Source organism: Balaenoptera borealis (genome assembly GCF_965194805.1).
Source record: "Balaenoptera borealis genome assembly, chromosome: 1".
Classification (NCBI taxonomy): Eukaryota; Metazoa; Chordata; class Mammalia; order Artiodactyla; family Balaenopteridae; genus Balaenoptera; species Balaenoptera borealis.
This window is the reverse complement of record NC_138860.1, coordinates 21,587,997-21,614,045: the sequence shown is the minus strand read 5'-3', so window position 1 is coordinate 21,614,045 and position 26,049 is coordinate 21,587,997. Positions and strand designations below refer to the sequence as shown.

At 49.6% G+C, this 26,049-nt stretch overlaps 1 long non-coding RNA gene across 2 annotated transcripts in view; it reads right to left on the bottom strand.

Annotated features, from left to right (window-relative positions):
• The window catches only part of LOC309606355, a 37,560-nt gene extending 12,526 nt beyond the window's left edge, over positions 1 to 25,034 (bottom strand). Inside the window, exons 1-3 of one of the 2 annotated variants that reach the window (XR_014231778.1) lie at positions 23,994 to 25,034; positions 18,189 to 19,851; positions 8,684 to 18,157 (exon numbers count right to left, since the gene is read on the bottom strand). This is a non-coding gene — a long non-coding RNA (uncharacterized lncRNA). Of the gene's footprint in view, positions 1 to 8,683; positions 19,852 to 23,993 lie in introns of both variants that reach the window. The other variant, XR_014231777.1, reaches the window with a different exon arrangement.
• Positions 25,035 to 26,049: the final 1,015 nt, after the last annotated feature.

Here is a 26,049-nt window from a genome sequence, read left to right as displayed (position 1 = left end):
ACGTCAAAAGCTTTTTCTGCATCTATTGGGATGATCATATGATATTTTCCTTCAATTTGTTAATGTGGTGTATTACATTGATTTGCAGATATTGAACAAGCCTTGCATCCCTGGGATAAATCCCATTTGATCAAGATGTATGACCCTTTTAATGTATTGTTGAATTTGGTTTGCTAATATTTTGTTGAGGATTTTTGCATCAGTGATTTTGGCCTGTAATTTTCTTTTTGTGTGTGGTATCTTTGTCTGGTTTTGGTATTAGGGTGATTCTGGCCTCATAGAATGAGTTTGGAAACATTCCCTCTTCTGTAATTTTTTAAAAATAGTTTGAAAAGAATAGGTGTTAACTCTTCTCTAAATATTCGGTAGAATTCACCTGTGAAGGCATCTGGTCCTGGACTTTTGTTTTTTGGGAGTTTATTACTGATTCAATTTCATTACTGGTAATTGGTCTGTTCATATTTTCTATTTCTTCCTGGTTCAGTCTTGGAAGGTTGTACATTTCTAGGAATTTGTCCATTCCTCCAGGTTGTCCATTTTATGGGCATATCATTGTTCATAGTAATCTCTTATGACCCTTTTGTATTTTGGGGATGTTAGTTGTAAGTTCTCCTTTTTCATTTCTGATTTTATTCATTTGGGCCCTCTTTCTTTTTTTCTCAATGAGTCTGACTAAAAGTTTATCAATTTTTTTTGTCTTTTCAAAGAACCAACTCTTAGTTTCATTGATCTTTCTATTATTAGTTTAAGCCTGAGGTAGGCTTAAATTCTGCTATAAATTTCCTTCTTAGAACTGCTTTCGCTGTGTCCCATAGATTTTGTGTTTTCATTTTCATTTATCTCCACGTATTCTTTTATTTCTTCAGTGATCCATCGGTTGCTTAGTAGCATATTGTTTAGCCTCTGCATGTTTGTGTTTTTTGAAACTTTTTCTTGTAGTTGATTTCTAGCCTCACAGTGTCATGGTCAGAAACGATGCTTGATATAATTTCAATTTTCTTAAATTTACTGAGGCTTGTTTTGTGGCCTAGCATGTGGTCTATCCTGGAGAATGTTCCATGTGCACTTGAAAACGATGTGTATTCTGTAGCTTTTGGATGGAATGTTCTATATATATTTATTAAGTTCATTTTGTCTAATGTGTCATTTAAGGCCAGTGTTTCCTTATTGGTTTTCTATCTTGATGATCTGTCCATTGATATAAGTGGGATGTTAAAGTTCCCTACTATTATTGTGTTACTGTCAATTTCTCCCTTTATGTATGTTAACATTTGCTTTATGTATTTAGGTGCTCCTATGTTGGCTGCATATATATTTACAATTGTTATATCTTCTTCTTGAATTGATCCCTTGATCATTATGTATTCTTCTTTGTCTCTTGTTACAGTCTTTGTTTTAATCAATATTTTTAACTGAAGCTTAGTTGATTTACAATGTTGTGTTAATTTTGCTGTACAGCAAAGTGATTCAGTTATATATATATATATATTCTTTTGCTGTACAACAAAATTAACATGACATAGTAAATATATATATTTTTTCTTATATATACATATATTCTTTTTTTATATCTTTTCAATTATGGTTTATCATAAGATATTGAATATAGTTCTCTGTGTTATTCAGTAGAACCTTGTTGTTTATCCAACAGTCTTTGTTTTAAAGTCTATTTTGTCTGATATAAGTATGCTACCCTGGCTTTCTTTTGATTTCCATTTGCATGGAGTATCTTTTTCCACCCCCTCACTTTCAGTCCGTGTGTATCTTTAGATCTGAAATCTCTTGTAGGCAGCATATATATGGGTCTTGTTTTTATATCCATTCAGCCCCTCTATGTCTTTTTATTGGAACATTTTTAAAATGTTATTTACATTAAAAAAACACATCAGCTATCTAGGAATAAGCCTAACAAAAGATGTGCAAGATCCCTATACTAAAAATCTGCAAAATATTGTGGAAAGAAATTAAAGATCTAAATAAATAGAGATGTATACCATGTCTGTGAATTGAAAGACTCAATATTTTAAAGATGCTAATGCTCCCTAACTAGATCTATAGAGCCAATGCAATCACAATCAAAATCCCAGCAAGCTTTTTTAAGAACATGGAGAAACTGATTTAAAAATTTATATACAAGCTCAAAGGATCTAGATTAATCAGGAATGTCAGGACTTCCCTGATGGTCCAGTGGTTAAGACTCCATGCTTCCAATGCAAGGGGGGGTGGGTTCGATCCCTGGTCAGAGAACAAAGATCCCACGTGCCGTGCGGTGCAGCCAAAAAAAAAGAGTGTTCAGGAGAAGAAGAACAAAGTTGGTAAGCACATTTCAAAGTGCAGTAATTAATTTCAAAGCTGCAGTAATTAAAAGAGTGTGGTGAAAGGATAGACATAGACCAATGGAACAGGATGCAGAGTTCAAATATATATATATATAGTCACTTGGTTTATGACTGCTATTCAATAGGGAAAAAGAAGGGTCTTTTCTTCTTTTTTTTAAATAAATTTATTTATCTATTTTTGACTGCGTTGGGTCTTTGTTGCTGTGCATGGGCTTTCTCTAACTGCGGCGAGCGGGGCTACTCTTCATTGTGGTGTGTGGGCTTCTCATTGTGGTGGCTTCTCTTGTTGTGGAGCACGGGCTCTAGGCACGTGGGCTTCAGTAGTTGTGGCACACAGGCTCTAGAGCGCAGGCTCAGTAGTTGTGGTGCATGGGCTTAGTTGCTCCGCGTCATATGGGATCTTCCTGGGCTAGGGATCGAACCCATGTCCCCTGCATTGACAGGCAGATTCTTAAACACTGTGTCACCAGGGAAGTCCCAAGAAGGGTCTTTTCAATACATAGTGCCAGAACAATTAGATTTTTACAAGAAAAAAACATGAATCTCGACCTCCACCTCACACTATATATAAAAATTAATTCAAGATTACTTATAGACCTAATGTCAAAAAATGATAAAACTGCTAGAATAAAATATGAAAGAATATTTTCATGACCTTGAAGTAAGCAAAGATTTCTTAAATTAGATGCAAAAAATTAACCACAAAAGAAAGTTTGATAAAATGGAATTCATTGAAATTAAGAGCTTCTGCTCATCAAAAGACACCATCAGAGCATGAAAAGACAAACCACAGACCGGAAGAAGATTACAAGAATACATATTTTTTAAATGCCTACCACCTAGATTAGCATTTCCCAAACAGTGTTTTAAGGCACACTAATGTTGCATGGGATGTTAATAAGTATATCGTATAAAAGGGAGTCCATGTTCAAATATGTGAAAACTTGTGTTAAGCAAAAATAACCCCAAAAGAAGTACTTATTGCAAGACTTCTCAGAGCTTTTTTACATTAAAGTTTTGGGGAAATGTATCTTATCTTTAGTGTGTGTGTAACACAGTTGTTCTGCAAAACAGTTTCAGAGTTGCTGACTTGGGACAATGCAATTAAGGGTATAACTCTATTCCAGGAAATCAAGGGAGTCATGATTTTGATAGTGTGTCAGTTGGGTCATTCTGAGACACAGACTCAAAGATGGAGTTAGAAGTGCAAGAGATTTATTGGGGGTGATGCGTGTGAAAGATAAAGGGAGGAAGGAGCAGGAGTAAGCCTTCCCATTGTGAGGGCTGTGATAGGCAGAGGAGAGGGGGAGGAAAAAGGATGGGCTAGGAAAAGCCCCTGACTGTTGTGCAGCTCCAAGAAAGTCTTGGCCGGCCCAAAGGGGAGCTCTGGTGAAAAAGTGCCTTTAGTAGAGTCCCAAGTTGGACAGAAAGAGTCATTCCCTGGGGCCCCTGCCTTGCTCTGTCATTGGCTGGGGGCTGCCTGGGAAGAGTGTGGCATTAGCTCAAACATTGCAGCTGGAGGCTTGCAGCTGACTGCACACCTCAGAGCTGATTGGCAAGTCCTTTTTTAGAGGGAGATCCAAGTGGCATATTTCCATGGTTCCCACAGGAAGCTTACAAGGTCTTTAGGAAAGATGAAATTTCCTACTACTAAATTCTAAGAAGAAAGTGACATGAGCCTTTTAGAAGGGACAGTGAAAATATAACAGATACAGGAGGAGACATTGGAGCAAGGCATTATTTGGTGGTTTCCTATAGAAGTTGTTTTCAGCTTTCAAGTCCATCTTGCCAAGAACCATATTAAATTGAGTGAAGGATTGCCTTGCTATCAGCTAGGGTATATCCTGTAAATTCAGTCCTTGACATCAATTTGGAAAATCCTTCCCACAGATCCTTTAGCACTTTCAAGCACTCCTGCAAATACAAAGCCTTACAAAGAGGACTTAAAGGACAGGGTTACTGGCCACATAGGGTCCGGGGCCAACAGTGGCTTCCTGACATCACAGCTGGGGGTTAATAAGTCCATGGGAGCCTCATGGGTTCTCCAGCCCCTCCAGAGTCTCCACTATATATTCACACATGACCAGTCACTGTTTCCATCTTCTGAAAGAAAACATCTGGAGTCCAACCTTCCCACCCATGCGTTCCATCTTCTATCTAATGAAATCTTTCTCTTTCTCCAGGAATATTGTCTCCTTTCCACCTTCTCTTATGTCCCCAAACCATTGTTCCTCAGAATAACAGCTATATTATATGTGGACTGAGTCCTGGGTACATGAGATTATGATGCCTAATGTAACTGATAAAAAAGAATCTTATTAAAAATGCATTAAATAAAAAGAATGATACAAAAATAGGGAAACAAATGAATACTTGACAAATAAATAGAGCATTTGGCATGGTAACTCGGTATGCTGAATGGAACTTAATTACAGAGGTAAGGGTGTGAAATTTTTAGGAAAACGTATTCGTTTACATGTGGAAGTAATGAACCATGAATCAAAGAACATCTGATTTCTGTTTCAACACCAGATTTCCTAATGTATCCCCCAAATAATATGGTTTGCTTATTAGATTTCAAGAATTAATCCCTCAAGAGGCAGGGGATATGGGGATATATGTATACTTATAGTTGATTCACTTTGTTGTACAGCAGAAACTAACACAACATTGTAAAGTAATTATGCTCCAATAAAGATATTAAAAAAAAAAAGAATTAATCCAAGTTGGGTTTCCAAATGCACATTTTGGAAAAACTGAATAATAAGGAAAACGCAATAAACTGCAAGAGTTCCTTTGCTGGCAACAGGAAAACATATCCACAGCTGAAAGGCTCCAAGTAAAGTCCCCAAGGGTTCCACCACCCACAAATACTCCTCAGTGTTCTCATGTGGATGTCTTTCCCTTGGGGTCCACCCATACACACATCCAAGCACTCTGGGATCGCCCCCCTCTCCCAGGGGACTTCCTCTTCTACGTGGAAATGTTCCCAGGCGATACGATTTCTTGTCTGTGGACAGGTGGTCATCTTTTGCATATGCAGGACACCAGCTGACCATCCAAGATGATGCCACCGCCCCTGAAGTGTTAGTCTGGAGTCCAGAGGAGTCGTTTCCTCTTGGGGTAGGGAGGGGGCTGAGCAGGTACGACTGCGAAGGGGCATGAGGAAGCCTTTGGGAGCTGGCAGTGTTGGATGTCTTGATCTGGGTAGTGATTATATCTGTACAATGTCATTGGGCTGTACATTTAAGATTCATGCACTCAAGGTATGTGACTATCTCAAAAAAAAAAAAAAAAGTCAGGAAAGAAAAAAGAAAGAGGATTGGAGGAGATGAATGGGAGATGGCAAGGAAAGACTCTCTTGTGAAAAGTTTTGCTATAACAGGAAGCAAAGAAATGGGTCAGTGGCTGGAGGCAGGTGTAGACAGGGTTACAGGAAAGTTGCTTAAAATGGAAGACATTATGGCATGTTGCTATGCAGTTGTAAGGATCTAGGAGGGAGGGGATGCTAACAATGAAGAATAGAATGCGCTTGGTTGCTGAGCAGGGAATCTAGTACAGAGATAAGCTCCACTCCCAGGGTCTGGCCTAGGAAGCCCACCAAACCCCTGCCCCTGCCTGGAACTTCCCTACCCCACCAGGTCATCACTGTAGACTCTGCCCCCCATTCCTGCAGCTCTGGGAGAATGCCATGCTGTCTTCCCTGCTTTTCCTGGGGTTGAAGGTCAGGAGCCTGACATAGTATCTACTCTTATCAGCCCCTCCCTCACCCTAGGATAGAGGCCAAAGGTGAACGTCTCCTGAAAGGCCCACCAGGGAAGCAGATTCCATCACCCAGGGCCTCTGAGGTTGTTTGGCATAAAAACAGCAGAAAACTGGCATTAAGTCCTTGTTTGAAGTATGACCTTGGGCACCTCACTTCCCTCTCAGTTTCCCTCTCTGTAAGATCAGCGGGTTTCCAAGGTCCTTTCAGTTCTCACATTCTGACTTGGTGAGGCTAGGAAAAGATGTGTTTGGGTGCCATAGAGGAGACAGCCCGAGTCAGCCAGCTCGTGCTACTTTCCTTGCGTCTCTGGGTCTCTTTTCTGTGTGGGGCTTGCCACACAAGGAAGGCCAGCCCGTGCTCCTCAGAGGCCTCCTCAGGGCGTCCCAGGTGCAGAATCAGAGCCCACCATCTACCAAGCGTAATAACTAGTTGATAGATTAAAAGCAGGGGACTCCCGAGTGTTTGTGAACAAGGCAGGACACTGGCTGAATGCTGACTAAGGTGTCGGGGCCTAAGCTGTGCAGAGAGCAGACACAGGGCAGAGTGGAGGCCCAGAGAAGGCCGGCCCGCGCTCAGGTGAACACACTGAGAGCCAGTGTGCCCAGGCCTGCCAGGTGGGGAAGAAAAGTGCGGAGGAGCTAAATGGGGACGTTACTGGGTGTTGGGCTTAGAGACTGTTTCGTTTGGGATCTAGTCATAAATTAATCCTACACGTCAGTGTTCCCAAAAAGAGAACCCAGGATGAATATTTCAATTTTAGGCGATGGAATAAACCTCCTCTTGGTTTCCGAGGCCCAGCCGAGCTCTCTTCCCTCTCAGGCTCCACCTCACCCACCCACCCTCCGTCTCTCTCTCTCTCTCTCTCTCCCCCCGCTGCGATGCCCAGAGTGTGAAGACAGGACCCATTCTTCTGGGAGAGAGAGGAGTTGGAGCAAGAAGATAAGCAGTGATGGTGGCTGAGAAAGGCAGATAAACCTCTGTGTGATTTGGCTGGACTTGCTCAGCCCTGGTCCCTGCCCAGACCCTCAAAAATAGGACTGCCAGACTCGTGGAAGGAAAAGGACAAACAGGGGAAATGCATGTAAACAGATTTAAGGCAAACCTGAGGGAGAAGAGATGGGCTGTGCCGGGCTGTGGGGAGAGCCCTCCTCCGCCTGCCCCTCCTCCCTCGAGGCCCAGAGGGCACCAAGCACAGGAGCCGAGCCAAGCAGTGGGAGCTAGAGGCTGAAGAGGAGGAGTTTTACGAGCGACCTGGGTCCCCAAGCAGGGTCTCCGTCCTGTCCCCGGTGGACACCCTCTGCAGGGGGCATCAGCCCCTGCCCACGTCACAGCCACTTTCTCTTTTGCCAGATGAGGCCTAGTGTCCCTGCCACCTTAGACAAGAGGGCTTCCTGCCCTGATACCTGTGCTGTAGAAGACCCTCCCCTGGGCTTCCTCGGGCTGCAGCCCTCCCCGCGGGGCAGAGTCAATACGACCAGGCGGATGGCCCTGCCCAGAGCCCATGCCCGCCTTTGGAACTTAGATCCTGCTTGGTGAACCCAGGACCCTACATTGCCAACCCACACGGTCCAGAGCTGCTTCTAAGACCTGCACAGGACTCTTCCCCTGGCTTACCTCTCCCAAGAGATGGCTAAAAGGCAGTTATTTGTGGGAGATGGAAACAAGGTAAGACCCTGGGCTGGAGCGGGGAGGCACATGTGTGCCAGCAAGGCCTCCACAACCTCAACAGAAAGAGGTTGGGAAGGGAAGGGGGTGGGCTTGGCCAGCTCTCTGAGCACCACTCCCTTCTGGCACAGACACCAAAGAATTCAAAATCCGAAATTCTGGCCATCCAATTGTTACGAAGGTATGTTTGTCAAGGTTGGAGACTAGAACACATTATAGTTTATGGTTTGTTGGCTTCTTATAACTTGAAGATATTTAGACCTATGGTATGTGGGCCTCAGTGATGGGACTCTTGCCCTGGGTCTCACAGATGCAAGCGTAAATCTGCCTAAAAATGAGTAAAAGAAGGTTCGTCCCTAGAGTCAGTTACACCCCTTTGTGTGCTGCCTCCTCCTGCTCATTCGAGGTGTCAGATTAAGACAAAGGAGGTTATTCAGGTATGAGTCTGTGTGCCCAGAGAGACGTGAATCTGATCGTGTCGTGGTGTGCGCACAAACCTCCAGTGCCCCGCGATTCCAGATGAAATTCTTTGGAGTGGCATTCAGGCCCCTCTGTGTCTGCTTTGCCCGCTCAGACTCACCCGTCAGCTGGCCTCACATACACCCTAACTCTCTCAACCCCCACCTCCAACATCCTATGCTCTCCTCCCTCCACCATCCCTGCTTCTCTGCCAGGCCACTTTTTCTTTGTCCTTCCTGACTCAGCTGAAATGTCACCTCCTCCAGAATGCCTTCCTGGGTTGGGTGCCCTCTGGGTCCTACAGCATGTCTCGCCCAGTCCCCCAGCAGTTTCTCAGTCTTTCTCTCTCCCAAGACAGGGGCACCTGGAGAAGCCGTGTCGTTATTCCTGCCTACCGGGGCTGAGAGCACAGGGCAGGCATCCAACGCCCACTTGTAAGTGCAAGAACACGTACCTGAACAGAGGTCTGGGGAGTAGACGCACAGAGGGGCTGGGAGTTGAGGGAGTTCAGCGCCAGATTCAATCTGTGACAAAGCGAGAGGAGAGCTTTATCTTCCTAGGTGTGATGTTCGCATCTTTCAAACGGCCATTGCAATGTGAAAGCGTCTAACGTCACAGAGTAAGGCTGTTGCTGTGCTCCCCACCCTGACAAGCACTTGGCCATCTCCCTTTCACCCCAAACTGGACACCTGAGACTGTGTGGTAAAAACCAGAAGACATCAAACCAACACATCGAAAGTTCCACAGAATGGTCCCAAACGACAAGGATCTGTGTGTGGAAAGAATAGACTCTGACACACCACCCCGACCCCCCACCATGGGCAACATCCTTCATCCCACAGCATTCAAGAATCAGGAGTCCCCAGGGAACAAAGGTCACTCCAAAGCACGGGAAGCTGCCTCACCAAGAGGTAGGGCTCTGGCATGTTCTTGGGGGTCCATCTGAGGGAACTTATAATCAGAAGCACCAAAAAGATCTTCATTGATTGATGTGAGCCGGCTAACCTGGAAGGCACCATCAAGCCTCCAAGCCAAGGAGCATAGCAAGACCTCAGGGTATTTTGAGTGCGTAGGGCTGGTCCCTGCTTGCTTCTCCCAACATGTGCAACCAAATCACAGTCACTCTGAGGATACTCACTTCCTTGTGGCTTCCAAACAGACTCTAGTGTGGGGAGTGGCATGATCTGTTAGGCTGAACTTGAGACAGTGCCATCATATGGTCAGAGAGTAACTGCAGTCACCAGAGGGCATGTCCCAAACTGGCTGCCATGTGGCCAGTCCCAGAATCCCCTCTTCCACAGGGGAAAGACCCCAAATATTCAAGCCCAGTTGTGGAAATGCATGAAACAGGTGGGAATGCAGAAAAATGGGAGAAAGCAATGCCAAAGAATTCCAGGAAGAGCCAGGAGTCACAGGACTCCTCTGATGATTGACTGGCTCATGGGCTCCCAATGGCCTTGACAAGCCTATCTTAGACTGCACAAGGTCAAGGACACTCCAACCCAACTTGCCTTCCACTCTTCTTCACTCATGGTCACACTTGCATTGTGGTCTGACAACTCACCCAGCCTTCTCAGTCCCCTCCTTGTTTTCTCTCATAGGCATTTCCCCAATAAAATATATACATGGTTAATCCCATCTTGCCATCTGCTTCTCAGAGGACCCAGACTAACACTCTGACCTTGGGTGAGTCACTAAGCATCTCAAGACCCATATCTCTCATTTGTTTTGTTAAAAGAGGGTATACTTGTGACTCTCATACTGACATAAAATGAACAAAAAGAACACATGCCAGACATTTTATTTAATTTACTAACTGTTGAGGGAACCAATATGATGTTACTGGTTCAATATACATAGGCAGATAAAGGATGCTGAAATGAATTTACAAATAGATCCAAAACAAGTCAATAATCAGTTGCATCCTACTGTGCACAACTAATTTGCTTTTCTGTGGACAAAAAAAAAAAAAAAATCATTTGCCTATTAGCAGTTTTCTACAATTTACAGAGCTGTAAAAGGGGCATTAGACAGGCCACTCAGTAATCATTTGTTTACCCATTTCAGTCTTTCATATTTTTTCCCGACAGGAAAGAACAGGATTGGATGAGATGATCTCTGGAGTTCTCTGTAGCCCATGTGACTGTGCCCCAAAGGCTCACTTGTCGTATCTGAAATCTGGTCCTTTTGCACTCTGCGTGAGCCTTCCACCCTGGGGAGAATCAACCAGTAGCCTTTCTCTGAGCATGGCCGCCTGATTAGGAATTGGCACTCTGTGGGTTCTGGGTTAAATGTTAATTGGTAATTAAAGATAAACTATATGGAGAGTAGTCATCCTTTAAAATTGAAAGGAACCTTACAGGCTGTAAAGCACTGATCAGTGTTCTATGTTCCAAACAACAGAAATGGCCTCCACTTAAGTAGAGGAGGGCCAGTAGCTCACAGAATCATGGAAAGCCTGGAACACGCATCTGACCAGGAAATGGGAGGGTGGGGGAGATCCAGCCCAAATGTAGTACAGCAGCCAGTAGGACCATTGTAATCATCCCTGCATGCTTGCTTTAACACCGCTGGCACCAGCTACCGAGCCATTAGACTGTCTGCAGCCGCCATTAAAAAGAAGTCTCTAACTGATCCAGAATCTTTATTTACTTCTTCAAAATTCAGAAACAGCAGCAGGAGCATATGATTGGTTGTGCTTAAGAGACATCTCCACGGTCAGCCTTTTCCTAGTTTCTGGTGGTTTACCAGCAATCTTTGGCATTCCTTGGCTTATAGATGCATCACCCCAATCCTCTGTCTTCCCATGCTTCTCCTTGTGTCTCCCTCTTCACATGACCGTCTTCTTATTAGGACACCAGTCATGTTGGCTTAGGGCTCACCCTACTCCAGTATGACTTCATCTCAACATAACTAATTATTACAATATATCTGTAATGACTCTGTTTCTAAATAAGGTCATATTCTGCGGGATTGGAGTTAGGACTTCAGCATTTCTTCTCTGAGGGGACAAAATTCATCCCGTAATACCACCAACAAGATTTTCCTGTTATGTGTTTTTCAATCTTTTCCACCCATGTCCCATTTTGGCAAACATTAAAAGCTTGTCCCTTCCTGTATTTATTTATTTGAGACACTTTAAGCTATTCAGTGACAACCTCAATAGCAAGTTGAAGTCTTATCCTAGATCCCTTTTGCAAACTACAAACATCCCCACCTCCTTCATGTACACACACTCTTCTCCTGGTTAGAAACAAACTCTTAATTATAAAACCAAAGCCCAGTAAACAAGTGGCAGAACCAGGACCTGACCCATAACTTCTGACTCTTATTAACCACTCTCTTTTCACTACATCACACAGCCTATGGCAAAACCACTGCCAACCAAAATCTCTTAGAGACAGAAAGTGAGAAAGAGCTGCAAGACTGACTCATCGATGGGCTTAGTTCTTCCTCAAGCAGAAGGGCCTCCTGCTTGTCAGTTCCCTGCATCAGTGGGAAGACAGCCCTAGGGAGGCAGTGAAGGTGTCAGGGACTCAGGAGAGTCACTTAGCATGCACTGATGCACTAGCAGTGGCTTTCTCCACAGACTGTCAAACCCACTTGAACATCAAAGGCTGAACAGGAATAACCAGGCCCACAGCCAAAGTAGCTGAAAGGAATTTATCTCCCACAGCCCCTGGGCCCCATCCCCCCACCCCAACAGGCAGCAACTTCCAGCTGAGGCAGGAGGCATCTCAGTTATCCTGGGACTGAAGGGCAAGTCTGGATGCAGTTGACCTTGCAGCCTGGGACCTTCCCCACATCAAGGAATCTTCTCCTTCCAGCCCCCACTTAATAGCCTCTAAAGTGCAACTGCCTCTGGAGTAGGCTTCCAAATCACTTTCTCTTAGGAGCACAAAGTGGACAGGGTTGCAGTTAGGAGACCAGGTGTTTAGTCTTTCATCTGCTGCCAAGCAAGCTGGCCCTGAACTAATCCCTTCATCTTTGACATGCATCTTCTCATCTGTTAAAGGCCTTACCTATGACATCTTTAGAGACCATATCTATTAAATACTTTGAAAAGTAGAAAATGAAAATAATGTATCTTTACTGTTGCTACCGTTACTGCATTTAGCACAAGAATAAAAAAGGACATGAATTAGACTAAGGGTCTCCCCCAGAGAATTTCACTACAGTGTATCTCAATGTAAATTTATCTTTATTTATCTTGCTTGTGATTCATTATTTCCTGAATCTAAGTATTCATATCTTTCATCAATTTGGGAACATTCTCAGAAAAAAAAATCTCTTTGAATATTGCCTCTCTCCCAATCTCTATTGTCTCTTTCAAGAACTTCAATTATACGTATGTTAGATCATCTCATAACCTCCTCCATGTCATTAATTTCTTTTTCATATTTTCCATCTCCTTTCTTCTTTGCACCAAGTTTTTTAAAAAAATAAATTTATTTATTTTATTTATTTTTATTTTTGGCTGTGTTGGGTCTCCGTTGCTGTGCACGGGCTTTCTCTGGTTGCAGCGAGAGAGGGCTACTCTTCATTGTGGTGCACGGGCTTCTCATTGCAGTGGCTTCTCTTATTGCAGAGCGTGGGCTCTAGGCATGCGGGCTTCAGTAGTCGTGGCACACAGGCTCTAGAGCTCAGGCTCAGTAGTTGTGGCGCATGGGCTTAGTTGCTCTGTGGCATGTGGGATCCTCCCGGGCCAGGGCTCGAACCCGTGTCCCCTGCATTGGCAGGTGGATTCTTAACCAATGCACCACCAGGGAAGCCCTTTGCACCAAGTTTTGAGTAATTTATTCAGCTATATCTTCCAGGTAACTAATTGTTTCTTCTATTTATAAATAATTAATTTTTTTGGTTGTGTTTTTAAATTCCCCTATCTTATTTTTATTTCTAGAAGTATTTTTTTCTCAATTGACCTGATATTTTTTTCAATATAGTAACTTTGTTCTTTTCTTATATTTTCAATTTTACTATTAAGTTCCTATAATAATTTTAAGCGTATATATTTTATAGCCTACACTTGATAATTCTAATATCTGATTTTCCTGGGGATTTGATTCTTCTGTTTGCTGTTTTTGCTAGCTTATTTTTGTAGTTTGAAATTTTTGAGCTCATATTTTTAGGCTTTCTCCAGTGGACTGTTGGCCTGAGGTTGAAAGCCTCATCCTTCAGAAGGGATATGTGTTTGTTTCTATCAGGCATCCCAAGAGCATTACCGACCACTAATCATTTTTAGTTTTAGTTCTTAGAGATTACCAGGCCACATCTTCCTGTTTCTCTCATTTCTTAATGAGTGAAGTCTTTGTTTATTACACTTTTTAACTTTAACTATGTGTGTTTTTGTACGTGTTCATTGATTTGATTCTTACAGCATCAAATAACTGGAAATAACCTAACTATCCACTGTAGGAGACCAGTTAAGTAAATTGTGGTATAGCAATTTGGTGGAGTGTTATTCAGTCGCTGAAAAAGTGAGATGGATCTATATATGCTGAAGTAGAACACTCTAAAAAGGTATGTGAAAAAAAAAAAAGATGCAGAAGAGCCTTATAGTTTGCTGACATTTACATTTCAAAATTATATCATATTACAATGCTATATATTATATTATATAAATATTCCATATGTGTGTATGTATATATACTGTTTTTTTAAAAAATATTTATTTATTTATTTATTTAATTTATGGCTGTGTTGGGTCCTAGTTTCTGTGCGAGGGCTTTCTCTAGTTGTGGCAAGCAGGGGCCACTCCTCATCGCGGGGCGCGGGCCTCTCACCATCGCGGCCTCTCTTGTTGCGGAGCACAGGCTCCAGACGCGCAGGCTCAGTAATTGCGGCTCACGGGCCCAGTTGCTCCGCGGCACGTGGGATCCTCCCAGACCAGGGCTCGAACCCGCGTCCCCTGCATTGGCAGGCAGACTCTACCACTGCGCTACCAGGGAAGCCCTATATACTGTTTATGCATGAAAAATTTCTAGAAGAATGCTTTTGTTACTGGTAGTTAACTGGGTAATGAGACTGAATAAGTGTGGGACATTTGAACTGACTTTTTTTTTTAATGAGAATATATTTTTTTTAATCTAGGAATTTTTGTTCATTTGTTCTTGTTTATTTGTTTGTTTAAAGATGAAAGGATGAGAGGAGAAATGTCAAAAGAGAAGACAGACCCGTTTCACAGCTATATCATGTGGTTGCTTCAGTCCCACATTCAAAGCCAGCAATGAAGTATAGCAACTGGTACCAAAGGAACAATCGTAACGCATCTCAACAGAACACCTGTTACCTGTACCCTCACCCCAGCCCTGCCCCACCTCAGCATCTTTACCAATAGTTTTATTGCTTCTCTAATCATTCTCCACACAAGATGCTGAGAACAGGAATAGGAACAGGTATGCTGCCTCTCAGGGGGGAGGGGAAGCTGAGTCCAGGGCAAGCCCTAAATCCTTACGGAGCCAACCAGGCACATACACTGTGCTTCTCTGCAGCTCCACCTAGACAAATAGCTCACTTGGTGCTTTAAGAACTTCTTGGAGCAGGAGTTCTTGTGTCAGTCATCTCATGTCCCACGCCTTTGAGGGCAGAGCAAGTCCTATTTCCAGTGTAGCCTTAAGCACCCTTCCACTCAAAGCTGGACATCAGAGAGATCTCAACATACTCTAAATTCTTGCGTAGATGCCAGGCATAATGCCTGCCTTCAGGACAAAATTAACCCCCTGACCTTCTCAAGCTTGATCAGATGCCAGTAAAGGCTCATGTCAAAACCAGCAGTAATAAACCACAGCCTCTGGGCACGTGGCAGGAAGCAGACAGATGAACCCTCTACACGCCATCCTCCTCCTCAGGCTTCACCACAGGCCATGTGTTCCCTCCTCCAGGCGAAGACAAAAGAGTGTGAGGGGGACACAAACCTCAGCCCTCACCCTGCTTCATTAAAAATAACCTCTTAGGAAAACAGCTGAGGAAATTAAAAATCTCTTGTTATTTCCATTAGGAGATATTACTGTCCAGGTTTTAGTGGCATTTGGACCTTCTCAAGGTAAAAGCTCAGGAGTCACCTTTGATGTCTTTGTGTCTTACCTCCCACAACCAATTCATTTGCAATCTCATCAGCTCTGTGTTCAAAGGATTTCCCAAGTGTGTGTGCTTCTCCCCATCTCACTGCCACCACCTGAGTCGAAGTCATCAATGTCTCTCTCTCCCCCCTACAATCAAGTCTCCTACCAATAGCCAAAGTAAGCTTTCAAACAGGTAAGTCAAGGTACATCAGAGCAGGTCACACTCAGGGTATCAGCCCTCCTAAGAGCTTCCCAACGACGCTTAGAGTCACATCCCCACTGGGCACATGGCCCCCATGATCCACCCTTGCTGCCTCTCTCCAGCCTTGTCCCCCTCCCAGCCCAGCCCTTCCTACGACTCCCCAGAAACACGCTGGGCCCTTTCTGTTCCTTGGGCATGATAAATGTGTCCCAGAGCCTGGGGTGCTCTTTCCAGCCTCTTGCCATGTCTGGCTCCTTGTCCTGGCTCCTCAGCTCAGGTCACCTTCTCAAGAAAGGCCCTCCTTGGTCACTCTTTCTGGTCTCCTGTTGCCCCTATACACCCATTGCCTGGTTTTCTCTTCCTCGAAGCACTTAGCAGTGTCTGCAATTAATGCATTATTTTACTTACCTGTGTGTCCAGGTGCCCACAGAGGTAAGCTCCCTGACAGCAGGAACCTGCCCTTGTCTGCTTGTTCACCTCTGTGTCCTGGAAAGCTGGCTAGTGCCTGGTCACACCATAAGAATTCATTCAATGAATGGATTATCTTTCCAGAAGGGCAGATGGCACGGATGGTGCCATCCACGTTCTCTTGCTGCTGGGTCAGAATTGGTGGCTGCACTGGGATGGGATGGCCTCTCGTACAAAGCGAACCAGCTAAGGCAGGAGAGTAATCAGGAGATGCGGCCTCATTACCCTCCATCCAGGCCACTTTTACCAGTGATAGGTCTTATCTATGTCAGACACATACATACCCTCAGAGTGGGGCAAAGAGAGCATGGAAAATCACACACTGGCTCTGGAGGCTTCTGCCTGACGTGACACAAGTCACTTCTACTGACAGTTCATTGGCCAAAGTAAGTCATGTGACCACATCTGAGCTTCACAGGACCAAAAGGACTAATCCTCTTTTTATTTTTTGATACTTCACTGTGTTCCCTATTTACTATGCTTATAGTCAGAAAACAAAGCTCTATTGGATAAAGAATTGTGGGAACTCCTCCCCCACAAAGACCACACTTCATCCTTTCCTTTAGTTTTCAAACAGAAGAGCCATGGTGAGGAAATGCCAGATCTGGGACTTAGAAAGTCCTCCCTGCTGACTGAAAGGAATGGGTGGGTGTGGGCGGGACTGGAGACTGGGAGACCAGTTAGGAACCAACACAACTGTCCAGGTGAGAAGGAAGGAAAAGGTCTCCAGGGATCTGTTTCGGTCAGTTGGGTGAATGGATATTGCCCTTCCCTGAGATGGGGACACGGGGAGTAACTGCCATGGGCCCGCTGAGGGGTCCCATCAGGACAGGTGCGTAAAGACAGGGCGAAGACCCCACCCAACCCCAGAGACCATGACACACCCCACCTGCGCTGTCATGTGGAGACAAAGGAGCCACTGGCTGGGTCGCCCAAGACACAGCCAGCAGGGCCAGGATTGCGTTCAGGTGAGTGAGGTACACACTTTAAGGAGGTGCTCACTCCTAGGTCTCAGGGTCATGCGAGTGCGGGGTTGGCCCTGAGCGTGACGCCTCCTTACATTTTTCACCCTTGCACCTCACTCGCCTCACCCTAATCTCGATCCTGACAACCAGAGCACGATGGGCCTGAGACACTCTTCCCAGGGCCCTGTGAGCATCATTTTTTACCTGCCAGTGTCAGACTCAGCCTCCACAGGACCCCCTGTCTGGTGGGATGGTAGGACACTGACCCGGCCTCCCCGGTCCCCACCACTGCCATCGCCAGTGCCCTATTTCATCCACCTCTGACATCTTGCGGATTCCCGTGTCCACCTGCCTGGTCCTTACTAAGCAACCTGGATATTACAGGTCTCTACCGGATGCCACACACCCCTCTGGGCCCCATGGACCCGGCCTTGCTGCTGCTCCGGGGCCCCTGCCAACGACTGCAGCCCCGCGGAGGCTGCCAGCCATACAGAGGACGCCTGTGAGCCTCACAGGAAACGCTGGGGGCAGGGGGCAGCCGACACAGAGCTGGGCCCTGGGGCCAGTCCCGTCACGTGGCAGAGGCATTTACACAGGCGGGCTGCCATCCTTTCCTGAACCTGGAAATAGGTCTGCCTGGTTACAGGAATCCCACAAACACAGCAACGCAGAGGGAGGCGGGACCAGAGGCTCAGAAGCCTCCCAATTGTGTCTGAAAGCAGAAACACCCAGCCGAAAAAGCCACAGGGCAAAACCTGTAATCACGCCTTAAAAAGCTGCAGAGACTATGTTTCCAGGAGAAGGAGGAGCAAAGGGAACTTCCGGAGGTTCGAGGGTAGAGGCCAGGAACACCCTGAGCCAGCCCCGCAGGGCCCTCTTCCAGGGCCCACCGGAGGCTGTCCCAGCTCGGACGAGGGGTCAAAGCAGCGGGGCCGACATCTCCAGTCCGGACGCTCAGCCCTCCTTCACTGGCCCTGCTCTGTCCCTGGAACTGCTTCCCTGGCAGGAGGAGGGAAGCAAGCACAGCTCCTGGGCCCTCCTCGCTGGGAGGCACTAACTCCCTGGTGCACCTGGAGCGTACACCCCAGAGGCCGCCCGCTGGACGCCCCGCCTCCATCGTCTCCCTGAGAAGGCCCGCCGGGGGGCGGAGGAGGCACTGTCTTTCCAGCCCCCACCCCACCCCCCGCCTGCCGTGGGATCTCAGCCCCCAGCCCTCCTTGCCTGCGGAGAGACTGGGAGAGACTGGGAGAGACTGGGAGAGACTGGGACCGGGCTGGACACGGGGAGCCATCTCACCCTCCTCTCTCGGCCTCTCTTTCCTCCTGCCCTCCGCGCCCCCACCTCTCCTTCCCTGCTCTCCTTGGCTCCTTCCCTGTCTGTCCCTGGGGTTCACCTCCCCACAGGACTCCAGGGGAGTAGGGGTCTAGGGCCAGGTGGCCAGGTAAAAGGCAGGACTCCCAGTCAAATCTGAATATCAAATAAACAACCGATTTTTTTTTTTTTGGTACAGATGTGGCCCAGATTGTATTTGCTAAGCCGAGGGCTGGCGAGGCTGCCCGTGGGGAGCCCCAGGGCCCCCAGCCCCTCTGCCCTTCTCAGCCAGGTACCTGGTGACAGACACTGGATCATGGCCCTTCCCAGGCAGCTGGTTCTCACGGTGCTCTTTGCAGAGACGAGTGAGCGTGGGAAACGGCAGTAAGATGGGGAGAGGAAGAGGGTGGGAGCGGGTACAGGAGCACCTAATGGCTGCAGTACGGGAGAGACTGGGTGGGAACAAGACGGGCCATGAGGACAAATCCAGGTGCGAAACCCAGTTCTGGCTCTCATTGCTTCTGTCTTTAGGGAAGTCGTTTTCCCTCTCAGAGCCCCAGTGTCCTCATCTGGAGATGGAAATTCTAGTGCCTAGTTGAATAATTAGAAGCAATGGATATAAAGTGCCAGGTACACAGAGGCACTGGAAAACAGTAGCTACGGTCATGCTGGCTGTTGTCTGGCTAGTGCCGCCTTGTGATGAACGAGGTGTCTAAGACCCAGCACTGTCCCTTCTCTCGAGAACCTGATGGGCAGCTGAGGCACCAAGCAAGTACCGTTCTATAAAGGCCCTTGCTGGGCTAGCAGGCCTGGAGCCTGGCCCTGGGGATGGAGGGTGACCAGGCCTTGCTCCGGAGCTGGACAGGGGTGGGGAAGCGACCCAGAGCCATGGTGATTGCCCGGGAGACCCTGGCAGGTGTGGGCGTGGCGCTTTCAGGACATCCATTTGGCAGGCACCACCCCCAACACCCTCACACCCCATCTCCCCTGACCCGAGTGTCGGTCTGGTCACCAGAGGATCCCAGACACACAGTTGCTCCTAGAAGGCCTGGGAAGCCAGCCGCGGGCTCACAGATAGCGGCTGCTTGGGCCACAGCCGACCCGAGTGTGTCTCCCAGGCCAGAGGCCTCGGGGAAGGCAATTCCACAGCCTAGGAGCTTAGGGAGAAGGACAGGAAACATTTGTGCTGGCGAACACCTCTCAGTGGGGTGTCCTTTTGGGGTCCTGGCTCCGTTTACGGGGAGGGCTGGCCCTGGAGGTGAAGGGTCAGGCCAGCCTGCCCGCCCCCCCATGCCTGGGACTCCCAAGGGGAGGCAGAGATGAGATGCCAGTTGCCCTTGCATCTGTTTCCCCCGGGACCAGATGTGGAATTTGCAACGGTGCTGAGAAGGGTCTGCGCGCCTGCCCTGGCGGGTCCACGTTGCTTTCGCTCATGTTTCTGTTGAACACGACCTCTCTCGCCACCAGCACTGCCTGCGGCTCTTCTTGGCAGCGCTGCTGTCATTTCCCGACAGAGCAGCCAATTTGAACGTAGACAAACATCTTCACCTCCAAATGCTTAGTTATTATGTTCTTTCGAAATGGGGAGGAAAACCTTCCCAGCCGTCTGAAGTTCCTTGGAGGAAGATAGGACAGACCAGCAATTAGTGCCATGAACTGGGATCCCGGAAAGTCTGCAAGGGGCCTGGGTGTGTGCAGCCCAGGACCCCACCTGGGAGAGCTGGGCCCCGGCTAAGAAGCAGAGGACAGATGGACGCGGTGGACGACGTGGCTCGGGTCTACGAGGCACCGGAACGTGCTTGTCCCTGGGCACCCCTTGTTCCCTGGCCACCAGCGCAGGCGGCTTGCTCTCCCCGCACTACCCCCCCGGGAAGGAAGGGCTACTGGGATGTGAGGTTTAAAAACACAACTTTCCTCCCATCCCCAAGGAGGAAGAAAAATCCAAGGAAGTTACAGGAAAGAAAGTGATCAGACTCTGCTGGTCACTTGGATTTTTCCAACAACTGTCCGCGACGGGCCTGGTCCGGGCCCTAGAGTCAGCGGTGGATTCGCTGTGTCCGGAGCACAAGGGGCTCTGCAAGGAAGCGCAAAGAGAGGCCGCGCTCTGGAGCAGGCACATCAGTGACGTGAGGCCCCAGTGCCCACATCACCGACTAAGGACACACCAGACCCCCCGGATGCTGAGTCCGCAGGAGGAGGCTGATGAGTCTGAGGGGATCCTGAGCCCTTCTCTGCGGCTCATTGCCAAGGAGACAGAACATCCTGGGTGTGGAAGGGAAACTTCCTGATCCGCTCTGCCAGACAAGTGAGCCCGTGGCTCCCAGCCCACAGTTCCCACCCCCCCGCCCCATTTAGTCCAGACCAGGTCTCGAGACCTTTCCCACTGGGCAGTTTCACTCTGGTGCCCATTCCCCATCCACCGCAGCCCGGAATAAGTGGATCCCGTTCCCCAACCCGGCCCCGAGCCTCCCAGATCCCAAACCCACGACTGTGCTTGTGCTGTCCCAACTCTCTCTGTGCCCATGACCCTGGCCAGGAGACCCAGTGCGCCCTGACCTCCCTCCTGACCACTCCCACCCGTGGGACTCACTGCATTGCCTTGGGGGCTTTAAACTTTCTGTGAATTGTGCCCTAAAATCTGTCCCTTAGGGCTTCCCTGGTGGCGCAGTGGTTGAGAATCCGCCTGCCGATGCAGGGGACACGGGTTTAAGCCCTGGTCCAGGAAGATCCCACATGCCGTGGAGCAACTAAGCCCGTGTGCCACAACTACTGAGCCCGAGTGCCACAACTACTGAAGCCCACTGCCTAGAGCCGTGCTCCGCAACAAGAGAAGCCACCCAATGAGAAGCCCGCGCACCACAACGAAGAGTAGCCCTCGCTCGCCGCCAACTAGAGAAAAGCCCCTGCACAGCAACAAAGACCCAACGCAGCCAAAAATAAATATAAATAAATAAATTTTTAAAAAAAATCTGTCCCTTGCTTCTGTTCTCTAGTTGATTCTGGTGATGCTTGTGTTCCGCTCGTGAGTTGTGAAGGGCTGGAGTGTTCCGATCTCTCTCCATCCTCTCGACGCTGAATCAATGGGACTGTTCAAATGAAAGAGTGAGAAAGTGTACGAGTGAGTCAGTGAGCCTGTATGTCGTTTCCTCCAGAAGGATTTCCCTCTAGACCAGTGGTTCTCGCCTTGGCTGCATATTAGAATCACCCTGGGGTCTTTCAAACACCCTGATGCCAGGGCTGCATCCTGACCAATTCGATCAGAATCTATGGGGAGGGAACCGGCCATGTGTGCGTTACCAACCTCCCGGGCAGGATGAAGAACCCACCTACCAGGCCCGTACTTCTCAAACGTCACAGGGTGTGTGAGAATCCCATGTGGATCTTGTTAAAAGGAAGGTTCTGAATCAGTGAGGAGGAAACGGGGCCTGAGATTCCATACTTCAAACAGGCGCCAAAGGGGTACCGCTCCTGCCCGGTCCACAGGCACACTTAAGGCACTAGATTATACTTGGAATTTGGAGGAACTGCCCTGTGTACAGCCCCAGCTGGGCCTTCTCACACTCTGATTGCTGGTTTCCTTCTCACCAGACTGCGGGCAAGGTCACAGCCTTGCTCACCACTGAGCCCCGCACCGATAGCACAAGGTAGAGTTCAATCGCCGCGTGCATGCATGCCTCAAGTAATGAACTGAACAGAATGAATTTCAAAGTGCCCAAATCCATAGTCCTGCGGGTGCTCCCACCCCAAACAGACCCAGGGGCCTCCTGCTTGTTGGCAGCACCCAACATCCTCTCCGTGGGCGGCCCAGAGCCCACCTGGCTGCCTGAACCGCTGGCCGTGCGGGGCCAGAGCTTCGAGGCTACTAGACTCAGAAAGGCACATCCTGCAGCTGAAACCCACACCAGCTGCGGCCGCCTGGCGCTCCCTAAGGAAGGGTGGGCCCAGCGCAGCTGAGAGAGCAAGGAGAGGAGCCGGAAGGAGGAAAGGGCAGGGCTGAGGGCTGGCCCCGGGGGAGATAAGCCTCTAATGATGGCAGCATCTGATCTGCCTCTCCTTCCTGCTAATCCTAAATCACAACAGTGTGAAATCTGAGCAAGTGTGAACGCCTTGGGCTCCAGCTGTTTTTCATGTCAAGCCCCAATCCCAGCCTGTCCAGCAAGAAGCCCCGGCTCTGAGGACGCAGCAGTGAGATGCTGCAGGGCTGTGGCCCAATCCCTGCAGAAGCAGAGGAGGGACGCCCCAGGCTGGGTACACCGTGGGGACCCCATCCTGGTCTCTGTTGCCCGGCAGGCCCTGGTTGGGCCCCCTGTTGCGGTCCCTCTCTCGCCACAGGGAGCCCGAGGAGCCGGCAGGAGCAGTACCCCTTTGGCGCCTGTTGGAAGCGTAGAATCTCAGGCCCCGTTTCCTCCTTACTGACTCAGAATCTTCTTTTTAACAAGATCCCCAGGGTATGCACACACACACACTGGAATGTTTGAGAAGTACTGGCCTGATACGTGGGTTCTCCATCCTGCCCCTGCCTGGGGAGCTTGGAAACACACGCGTGCCTCCTCCTGCCCCTGGGGGCCCCCAGTTCTGCCTTCCTACCCTTGTGAGTTTCCCGGGGCCTCCGGGATGCAAACCACGCAGCGGGGGATGGACAGGGGCAGCTGCCTCCCCGGGAAGCTGGGACCCTGGGGAGACTGCCGGCCAGGCCAGGCAACGGGCCAGGGAATCCCCTGGGGGCGGCTCAGCTGCTGGGGCTGGATTTGGGAGAGGCAACGACCAAGGCAGCTTCCGGGCGATCCTCAAGCACACAGATGGGCTGGTCCCTGAACCCAGCCCAAGCGGCCCTCCGGGAGGAAGTGCCTGGGGAAGCACCTGCTGGCCCTGGGTCAGAACCCGGTGCCGGGAGAGCGGGAGACCGATGACCTGGGGTGGAATTCAGTCCTTGAACGGGGGCTGGGAGAGTAAGGGAGCAACGGGCCAGGGCAGGGCGCTTCCTGCCGCCCATAAGGAGAGGCCAGGCAGGGCCGTCTGGCCCCCGCTCTGCTGCTCTCCCTGCCCTGTCAGGGCCTAGCTGGTGTGCTGACAGGTAAATGTAGGTAAGCGCCCTGTGCTTTCAGAGCTGAAAGGGTGTAGGAAGCTTCTGGCAACAGGCCCCTTTCGGTGTTGTTGCCGCCTTCACAGCCCTCCTTCCTCTGCCGTGCTCCCCCATGTGGCCCGGGGAGAGGCCAAGGCCACCTCCTGGTGACTCTGCTCCCCGCCATGGGGCTGATTGAACAGGAGGGCCCACCTGCCCCGGGGGCCGGGCTGGCCCACCCAGCTGTCAGGTGTGCAGCTTGCCGCCGGGACTCCGGGAGCCCGGGGCGCGGAGCGTCTGGGGCTGTGGCCTCAGGGCAGAAGACCCATTCGGAGCGGCCCCATCAGCCTGTACGAAGGGCAGAGGAAGCGGATCCACACCAAGCAAGAGGAGATGGAGAGAGGCCGACACAGAGACAGGCGATCGTGTCACCCCAGAGACAGAGATGGAGCCTGGCTGGGGGTAGCTGTCCGGGTGCCAGCCCCCCGGGAAGCCTCCCCTAGGGTTCCGTGAGGCACCCCGATTCCTCTCACAAAAATCTTCCCACTGAATTGGAAAGAGATGGACATTCTGGTCTGTGCAGGCGCATCACTCTTGTGAGGTCCCCAGGCCGCGCAGCTTGACAGCCCTGGGCCTAGAGGCCAGGCCGGCTCCGGGGATGCCCAGCCTTCCTCGCCTGGAGGGCGACCTCTCACCTCCCTCCAAGGGGGTCCTGGGAGCCGAGAGGAGCGCAAGGATCACAGGCGGCCCTGACTTTGGTCCTAGCTCCAGGGGGGCGTCTGGATCCCACGAGGTCTGCCGGCTGCCCTCCTTCCTCAGGAATCCGAGGCTTCCTCTGGCCCCCTGACCTGAGGTGAGGCCGCCCGCCGCCTCCCAGCCCCGGCTCCTTCCCCACATCAGGCAACAATTGTGCTCTGGCCCTGGGATAGCCCAATATCCAGTTTCCAGGAAGGTGGACTGCATTATTTGAACCTGAAACACACCAGGGGTAATAAGATCGCTCTGAGAAAGCTGAGAAGCCTATAATTTATTGAGAAGAGCTTGGCAGACAGAAACCACCAGCCTCCACAGTGACCCTGGGGAGGGGGCAGCGCTGGGATTAAAGGGTCATCTCCTCACTGCAAAGTGATTCTCTCTCAGTCGGGAAGCAGGGACCTGGGGGCCCCAGAGCAGGGGACGGATGGTTGCCAGACTTCACGACGGGACCCAGACTCACCCCATAAACTGCTGAGACGCGGTGGGCGTTTCTGAGGTCCTGGGGCCCCAGTCAGTTGCTACTGGTTTCTGAGAATGCTTGTCATTCCTGACTTCACCCAGATACCCTCGTCAAATGCCCGGGGTCTCCCCAAGGCCTTTGGGATATTTCAGACGCCCTTGATCTACCATGATGGGGGCATGCTCTCCAGCCTCCTGGAGAAAGCCCAGGACTTTTCCCAGCCCAAACCCTCAGTTGACCTGCTAAGCCCTTTCTTATGAAAACCCCGAAAGTTCAGAATTCAAACATGTTGAGGGGCAAGTAGAGACAGTGTTTACAATGGGCCGAAAGGGGGTGCAGAGTGGTGGGTCTGTGATCTAACGAGAAGCACGAGGTGAGATGCTGGATTTGCTGGGGTGCCTCTTCACTGAAAGGGACCAGAGGAAGGCGAGGGATTGAGGGGTGCAAGGAGGAACCTGCCACGGTTGGACTCCACCACGTGCCACTGAGCCCTTCCGACGTCTTGGGCCGTAAGTGTCACAACCCTTACGAGGTTCAGAGAATTAGTGTCCACGCTCACAAGTCCGTCTGACTCCACCATGTGCCACTGAGCCCTTCCGACGTCTTGGGCCGTAAGTGTCACAACCCTTACGAGGTTCAGAGAATTAGTGTCCACGCTCACAAGTCCGTCTGACTCCACCATGAGCCACTGAGCCCTTCCGACGTCTTGGGCCGTAAGTGTCACAACCCTTACGAGGTTCAGAGAATTAGTGTCCACGCTCACAAGTCCGTCTGACTCCACCGGCCCGGGCTGAGCGGGCACAGTCTGGCCTCGGCACCCCGGTCCTCCACCATCAAGCCTGCATCACAGCCCTTCAGCACTCATTGGCCTGTTCAGTTAGATTTGCAGAGAAGAATGGAAATTAAGTGGTGGAGGGAAAGAAGAAAGAAGATAGTGACGGAGAAGGCCGGGGCCTGGGAGGAACGAAGGAGGGAAAGGGGCATGTGGATGGTGACCCTAGTCAGCTGGACGGCTCGTCACCAACCCCTCAGGGCCTCTCTCCCGACCTGCGGAAACCCGGTGTCTGAGCGTCCACTGTGACTCCACTGTTCACCGAGCTGCTTGGGTGATGCTCGTGTTTATGGAAGTTTGAGAACCACTGAGGCCTGGGTTGGACTGTCCACTGCGGCAGCCGCTAGCCATGTGCAGCCATTTAAGAGGCAATAAATTAAAATTCAAAATTCAGTTCCTCAGTCACCCGAGCCACGTTTTAAGCACTCAGTAAGCGCCTGAGGCTGTTGGCTATTGGCCTCACTGTCCATTTCCAGCTCTGCTCTGTTGCCCAGACACAGTAGAGGTTCGTGCTCCCTCCTCGGGGGTCCTCCCTGCGTCCTCAGAGGGTCCCCATTGCAGATTTGATGGGGGTCTGCGTGTGTCTAACAGGGACCAGCAATGTGGGCCAGCTCCCAGCTGGTGTCCCCAGCTCCACCCAGGCTCCAACCCAGACCTGCAGTTCCTGGTCACCAGGTGGCCACTGTGTCCCCTTAGGCTCTGT